Genomic DNA, 8,465 nt, shown 5'->3' with positions numbered 1-8,465 from the left:
GTGATTGAATTTAGGCCTTATGTTTTATTTTTCATTTGCTGTTTGACACTGCTTCCCACTCTGCATTTTTATCTCTGTTACTCCTTTCTTGCCTTTGTTTAAATTAGTTGAATTTATTTAGAATTCCACTTTAATCTCTGTTGGTATTTTAGTTATACTTTTTGTGTTGTTATTTTTGGTTGCTTCTCAAGGTATTTCAATATACATCCATAATGTTATGTAGTGTACTTAGAATTAATATTGTACTATTTCATACAAAAAAAAAATGTAGAAACACTGTAACCATATTCACTTATCAACCTTCATCCTTTATGCTATAGTAATATTTCTAACATATATTATAACCTCCACTAGAAAATGTCATAATTTTGTTTTATATGGTAAGTGTTATTTTAAAGGAATTATAAGATATTTACAATCTCCCAAATAGTTAACAAATTGTGATGCTTTTATTTTCTCTTACAGAGCCAAATTCCCATCTGGTATAATTTCCCTTCAACTGGAAAGACTTCTTTTAAAAATTCTTATAATATAGATCTGTCAGTGATAAACTCTCTTAGTTATCTTTTATTTTGAAATATCTTCATTTTGCCTTTTATGTTGAAGAATATTTTCATTGCCTGTAGAATTCTTTGGTGAATTTTATTTTTCTTTTAATGCTTTGAAAATTTTACCCTTTATCTTCTTGACTCCATAGTTTTTAATGATAGTGAGGGGTCAAGAATTCTGAGACCATGATTACTATCTCCCCAGGTCCCACCTCAAGATGTTTGCAAAGGAGCTGAAGTTGTGTTCTGGGATGCCCAGTGCATGAACTGTGGTTGGCACGAGACGGAGGCACTGGCATAAGCCTGAAAAACCAGCAAGGTCACCAACATGCTGGTTGTTCATGAACTTAGAGACACACCTGTGGGGTTCATTGTCAGCTATTTGCCTTTCAGCCTCACTGCTTATTCCATACTGTGAATGTGATCATGTGTCATGATGTCCCCAACCTGGACACCATGTCAGGCCAAGCCTTATCTCATCACATGTGGCTTCTCTCTCCACCTGGGCAAGAGAATACCTGACATATTCTGGTACCTGTTCCCTGTGCCCAAAGATGACAGACACCTGGTCATCACCATTTTAAACCAATATAATTACATCTCCTTTCATGCATATGATCCACCTGGGTACAGTGGAGCAAGAGACCACAGCAAACATGGAATTATCTTGTACTCCTATACTAACACCACACACAAAAGCGTCTTCCTGAGCACTGAGTGAGCCCACTTACCAGTCAGTACTTGGACCCGGACCCAGGAGATAAGGAGGAATCAAGATAAACTCTGTGTCTGTCTGTCTCTTTCTCTCTCTCTCTCTCTCTCTCTCTCACACACACACACACACACACACACGTGTCAGTGGCATTTCTTTTTCATCAATGAGGATAGCTTTATACTCGTTATAAAATCCTTGAAGGGTAACTCCAACATCTAGGTCTTTTTTGCAGATAGACTCCATTTTGTCTTTTCTCTTGCAATTGGGTCATATTTTCTTGTTTTACCAAAATTCTACTCTGCTTCACAATCACTTTTTGCTTGATTTCTTAGCTTCTTGTCATGTGGGCTGAAATAGCAAATATTTTGGGTAATAAACATGTACCTGGTGTCAAGATGACTTATTTGCACCTTTCTTCTCACTGAGATCTTAAACTTTCAAATTCAGGCTGCTTTGGCTGCCCCAAACTCAACTTTTATCTTCCAAGACTGAAGAGATCATTTGAAATTCCACTGGCTTCTCTGCTAGTATCTACTCTGGCAAGCTTCTTGGTGTTTTGGTCTCTGGATCTATGCAGAATATGAACAAATGTTCCTGCAGAAAATTAGGCACACTTTAATAAATTTCCCTTCTCTGTTTCATATGGCCCCTCACACACTGGTACATTAGAAGCTCTGTCGATGTTGTTTTGTTTTTTAATTATTATAGGTGAAAGTATTGGTCTGCTACACATTAACCATCATAGCCAGGAGGCTCAGAATGAATATTTCTAAGAAATCGCTTAATTACAGGCATACTTTTTTTTTATTGAGCTTCTCTTTATTGTGTTTCACAGACATTGTATTTTTTACAAACTGAAGGTTTGCAGAAACCCAATGTCAAGCAAGTCTATCAGCACAAATTTTCAATAGCATTTTTTCATATGTGTCTCTGTGTCACATTTTAGTAATTCTTGCAATATTTCAAACTTTTTCTAATTTTTTTTTGTTATGGTAGTCTGTGATCAATGATTACAACTCACTGAAAGCTCATGATGTTTAGCATCTTTTAGCAATAAAGTATTTTTTTTTTAATTTTTAATTTTTTCAGCATAACAGTATTCATTATTTTTGCACCACACCCAGTGCTCCATGCAATCCGTGCCCTCTACAATACCCACCACCTGGTGCCCCCAACCTCCCACCCCCCACCCCTTAACAAAATTCTCAGATCGTTTTTCAGAGTCCATAGTCTCTCATGGTTCACCTCCCCTTCCAATTTCCCTCAAATAAGTGAAACCATATGATAATTGACTCTTTCTGCTTGACTTATTTCACTCAGCATAATCTCTTCCAGTCCCGTCCATGTTGCTACAAAACTTGGGTATTCATCCTTTCTTTCTTTCTTTTTTTTTTTTTTTTTTTTACAGCTTTATAAACATATATTTTTATCCCCAGGGGTACAGGTCTTCGAATCGCCAGGTTTACACACTTCACAACACTCACCATAGCACATACCCTCCCCAATATCCATAACCCCACCCCCTCTCCCAACCCCCTCCCCCCATCAACCCTCAGTTTGTTTTGTGAGATTAAGAGTCACTTATGGTTTGTCTCCCTCCCAATCCCATCTTGTTTCATTTACTCTTCTCCTACCCCCTCAACCCCCCATGTTGCATCTCCTCTCCCTCATATCAGGGAGATCATATGATAGTTGTCTTTCTCCGATTGACTTATTTCGCTAAGCATGATACCCTCTAGTTCCATCCACGTCGTCGCAAATGGCAAGATTTCATTTCTTTTGATGGCTGCATAGTATTCCATTATGTATATATACCACATCTTCTTTATCCATTCGTCTGTTGATGGACATCTAGGTTCTTTCCATAGTTTGGCTATTGTACACATTGCTGCTATAAACATTCGGGTGCATGTGCCCCTTCGGATCACTACGTTTGTATCTTTAGGGTAAATACCCAGCAGTGCAATTGCAGGGTCATAGGGTAGTTCTATTTTCAACATTTTGAGGAACCTCCATGCTGTTTTCCAGAGTGGTTGCACCAGCTTGCATTCCCACCAACAGTGTAGGAGGGTTCCCCTTTCTCCGCATCCTCGCCAGCATCTGTCATTTCCTGACTTGTTAATTTTAGCCATTCTGACTGGTGTGAGGTGATATCTCATGGTGGTTTTGATTTGTATTTCCCTGATGCCGAGTGATATGGAGCACTTTTTCATGTGTCTGTTGGCCATCTGGATGTCTTCTTTGCAGAAATGTCTGTTCATGTCCTCTGCCCATTTCTTGATTGGATTATTTGTTCTTTGGGTGTTGAGTTTGCTAAGTTCTTTATAGATTTTGGACACTAGCCCTTTATCCGATATGTCATTTGCAAATATCTTCTCCCATTCTGTCAGTTGTCTTTTGGTTTTGTTCACTGTTTCCTTTGCTGTGCAAAAGCTTTTGATCTTGATAAAATCCCAAAAGTTCATTTTTGCCCTTGCTTCCCTTGCCTTTGGTGATGTTCCTAGGAAGATGTTGCTGCGGCTGAGGTCGAAGAGGTTGCTGCCTGTGTTCTCCTCGAGGATTTTGATGGATTCCTTTCTCACATTGAGATCCTTCATCCATTTTGAGTCTATTTTCGTGTGTGGTGTAAGGAAATGATCCAATTTCATTTTTCTGCATGTGGCTGTCCAATTTTCCCAACACCATTTATTGAAGAGGCTGTCTTTGTTCCATTGGACATTCTTTCCTGCTTTGTCGAAGATGAGTTGACCATAGAGTTGAGGGTCTATTTCTGGGCTCTCTATTCTGTTCCATTGATCTATGTGTCTGTTTTTGTGCCAGTACCATGCTGTCTTGATGATGACAGCTTTGTAATAGAGCTTGAAGTCCGGAATTGTGATGCCACCAACTTTGGCTTTCTTTTTCAATATTCCTTTGGCTATTCGAGGTCTTTTCTGGTTCCATATAAATTTTAGGATTATTTGTTCCATTTCTTTGAAAAAAATGGATGGTACTTTGATAGGAATTGCATTAAATGTGTAGATTGCTTTAGGTAGCATAGACATTTTCACAATATTTATTCTTCCAATCCAGGAGCATGGAACATTTTTCCATTTCTTTGTGTCTTCCTCAATTTCTTTCATGAGTACTTTATAGTTTTCTGAGTATAGATTCTTAGTCTATTTGGTTAGGTTTATTCCTAGGTATCTTATAGTTTTGGGTGCAATTGTAAATGGGATGGACTCCTTAATTTCTCTTTCTTCTGTCTTGTTGTTGGTGTAGAGAAATGCAACTGATTTCTGTGCATTGATTTTATATCCTGACACTTTACTGAATTCCTGTACAAGTTCTAGCAGTTTTGGAGTGGAGTCTTTTGGGTTTTCCACATAGAGTATCATATCATCTGCGAAGAGTGATAGTTTGACTTCTTGTTTGCCAATTTGGATGCCTTTAATTTCCTTTTGTTGTCTGATTGCTGAGGCTAGGACTTCTAGTACTATGTTGAATAGCAGTGGTGATAACAGACATCCCTGCCATGTTCCTGACCTTAGCGGAAAAGCTTTCAGTTTTTCTCCATTGAGAATGATATTTGCGGTGGGTTTTTCATAGATGGCTTTGATAATATTGAGGTATGTGCCGTGTATCCCTACACTTTGAAGAGTTTTGATCAGGAAGGGATGCTGTACTTTGTCAAATGCTTTTTCAGCATCTATGGAGAGTATCATATGGTTCTTGTTCTTTCTTTTATTAATGTGTTGTATCACATTGATTGATTTGCGGATGTTGAACCAGCCTTGCAGCCCTGGAATAAATCCCACTTGGTCATGGTGAATAATACTTTTAATGTACTGTTGAATCCTATTGGCTAGTATTTTGGCGAGAATTTTTGCATCTGTGTTCATCAAGGATATTGGTCTGTAGTTCTCTTTTTTGTTGGGATCCTTGTCTGGTTTGGGGATCAAAGTGATGCTGGCCTCATAAAATGAGTTTGGAAGTTTTCCTTCTATTGCTATTTTTTGGAACAGTTTCAGGAGAATAGGAATTAGTTCTTCTTTAAATGTTTGGTAGAATTCCCCCGGGAAGCCGTCTGGCCCTGGGCTTTTGTTTGTTTGGAGATTTTTGATGACTGTTTCAATCTCCTTACTGGTTATGGGTCTGTTCAGGTTTTCTATTTCTTCCTGGTTCAGTTGTGGTAGTTTATATGTCTCTAGGAATGCATCCATTTCTTCCAGATTGTCAAATTTGTTGGCGTAGAGTTGCTCATAGTATGTTCTTATAATTGTCTGTATTTCTTTGGTGTTCGTTGTGATCTCTCCTCTTTCATTCATGATTTTATTGATTTGGGTCCTTTCTCTTTTCTTTTTGATAAGTCTGGCCAGGGGTTTATCAATCTTATTAATTCTTTCAAAGAACCAGCTCCTAGTTTCGTTGATTTGTTCTATTGTTTTTTTAGTTTCTATTTCATTGATTTCTGCTCTGATCTTTATGATTTCTCTTCTCCTGCTGGGTTTAGGGTTTCTTTCTTGTTCTTTCTCCAGCTCCTTTAGGTGTAGGGTTAGGTTGTGTACCTGAGATCTTTCTTGTTTCTTGAGAAAGGCTTGTACCGCTATATATTTTCCTCTCAGGACTGCCTTTGTTGTGTCCCACAGATTCTGAACTGTTGTGTTTTCATTATCATTTGTTTCCATAAATTTTTTCAATTCTTCTTTAATTTCCTGGTTGACCCATTCATTCTTTAGAAGGATGCTGTTTAGTCTCCATGTATTTGGGTTCTTTCCAAATTTCCTCTTGTTATTGAGTTCTAGCTTTAGAGCATTGTGGTCTGAAAATATGCAGGGGATGATCCCAATCTTTTGATACCGGTTGAGACTTGATTTAGGACCAAGAATGTGATCTATTCTGGAGAATGTTCCATGTGCCCTAGAGAAGAATGTGTATTCTGTTGCTTTGGGATGAAATGTTCTGAATATATCTGTGATGTCCATCTGGTCCAGTGTGTCATTTAAGGCCTTGATTTCCTTGTTGATCTTTTGCTTGGATGATCTGTCCATTTCAGTGAGGGGAGTGTTAAAATCCCCTACTATTATTGTATTCTTGTCGATGTGTTTCTTTGATTTTGTTATTAATTGGTTTATATAGTTGGCTGCTCCCACGTTAGGGGCATAGATATTTAAAATTGTTAGATCTTCTTGTTGGACAGTTCCTTTGAGTATGATATAGTGTCCTTCCTCATCTCTTATTATAGTCTTTGGCTTAAAATCTAATTGATCTGATATAAGGATTGCCACTCCTGCTTTCTTCTGATGTCCATTAGCATGGTAAATTCTTTTCCACCCCCTCACTTTAAACCTGGAGGTGTCTTCGGGTTTAAGATGAGTTTCTTGTAGGCAACATATAGATGGGTTTTGTTTTTTGATCCATTCTGATACCCTGTGTCTTTTGATTGGGGCATTTAGCCCATTAACATTCAGGGTAAGTATTGAGAGATATGAATTTAGTGCCATTGTATTGCCTGTAAGGTGACTCTTATTGTATATTGTCTCTGTTTCTTTCTGATCTACTACTTTTAGGGTCTCTCTTTGCTTAGAGGACCCCTTTCAATATTTCCTGTAGAGCTGGTTTGGTATTTGCAAATTCTTTCAGTTTTTGTTTGTCCTGGAAGCTTTTAATCTCTCCTTCTATTTTCAATGATAGCCTAGCTGGATATAGTATTCTTGGCTGCATGTTTTTCTCATTTAGTACTCTGAATATATCATGCCAGCTCTTTCTGGCCTGCCAGGTCTCTGTGGATAAGTCTGCTGCCAATCTAATATTTTTACCATTGTACGTTACAGACTTCTTTTCCCGGGCTGCTTTCAGGATCTTTTCTTTGTCACTAAGACTTGTAAATTTTACTATTAGGTGACGGGGTGTGGACCTATTCTTATTGATTTTGAGGGGGGTTCTCTGAACCTCCTGGATTTTGATGCTTGTTCCCTTTGCCATATTGGGGAAATTCTCTCCAATAATTCTCTCCAATATACCTTCTGCTCCCCTCTCTGTTTCCTCTTCTTCTGGAATCCCAATTATTCTAATGTTGTTTCGTCTTATGGTGTCACTTATCTCTCGAATTCTCCCCTCGTGGTCCAGTAGCTGTTTGTCCCTCTTTTGTTCAGCTTCTTTATTCTCGGTCATTTGGTCTTCCATATCGCTAATTCTTTCTTCTGCCTCATTTATCCTAGCAGTGAGAGCCTCCATTTTTGATTGCACCTCATTAATAGCTTTTTTGATTTCAACTTGGTTAGATTTTAGTTCTTTTATTTCTCCAGAAAGGGCTTTTATATCTCCTGAGAGGGTTGCTTTAATATCTTCCATGCCTTTTTCAAGCCCGGCTAGAACCTTGAGAATCATCATTCTGAACTCTATATCTGACATATTACCAATGTCTGTATTGATTAGGTCCCTAGCCTTTGGTACTGCCTCTTGTTCTTTTTTTTGTTGTGAATTTTTCCGCCTTGTCATTTTGTCCAGATAAGAGTTTATGAAGGAGCAAGTAAAATACTAAAAGGGTGGCAACAACCCCAGGAAAATATGCTTTAGCCAAATCAGAAGAGATCCCGAATTGTGAGGGGGGAGAAAGGGGATAAAAAGGGGTTCAGAAAGAAAGAAAAAAAAAAACTATTAAACTATTAAACTATTAAAACTATTAAAGACTATTAAACTATTAAAAAAACTATTAAAAAACTATTAAAAACTATTAAAAAACTATTAAAACTATTAAACTATTAAACTATTAATCTATTAAAAAAAAGAAAGCCGATAAAGAAAAAATATAAAAAGAGGAAAAATAAAATATATATTAGATAAACTATTTAAAAAACGTTAAAAAAAGAAACGGTAAAAGTTAAAAAAAATTTAGCAGAAGAAGAGAAAAAGAAAAAAAAATTGAAAAAGAAAAAAAAAATTAAATTAACTGCAAGGCTAAAAAATCATGGGGAGAAAGCCATGAGTTCCGTCGTGCTTTGCTTTCTTCTCCTCTGGAATTCCGCCGCTCTCCTTGGTAGGTGAACTTGGTCCTGGCTGGGTTTCCCGTTGATCTTCTGGGGGAGGGGCCTGTTGTAGTGATTCTCAAGCGTCTTTGCCCCAGGTGGAGTTGCACCGCCCTTACCCGGGGCCGCGCTGAGTAATCCGCTCGGGTTTGCTGGGTTTGCTTTCGGGAGCTTTTGTTCCCTGAGCGCTTTCCG

The 8,465-nt window shown here is 37.9% G+C and overlaps 1 pseudogene; it reads left to right on the top strand.

Moving 5' to 3' along the window:
* Nucleotides 1-734: 734 nt before the first annotated feature.
* LOC125098990 (U3 small nucleolar ribonucleoprotein protein IMP4-like) lies at nucleotides 735-1,269 on the top strand (annotated as a pseudogene).
* Nucleotides 1,270-8,465: the final 7,196 nt, after the last annotated feature.

The sequence above is a fragment of the Lutra lutra genome, chromosome 4 (genome assembly GCF_902655055.1).
Source record: "Lutra lutra chromosome 4, mLutLut1.2, whole genome shotgun sequence".
NCBI lineage: Eukaryota > Metazoa > Chordata > Mammalia > Carnivora > Mustelidae > Lutra > Lutra lutra.
This window is presented reverse-complemented; position numbering and strand designations above follow the sequence as displayed.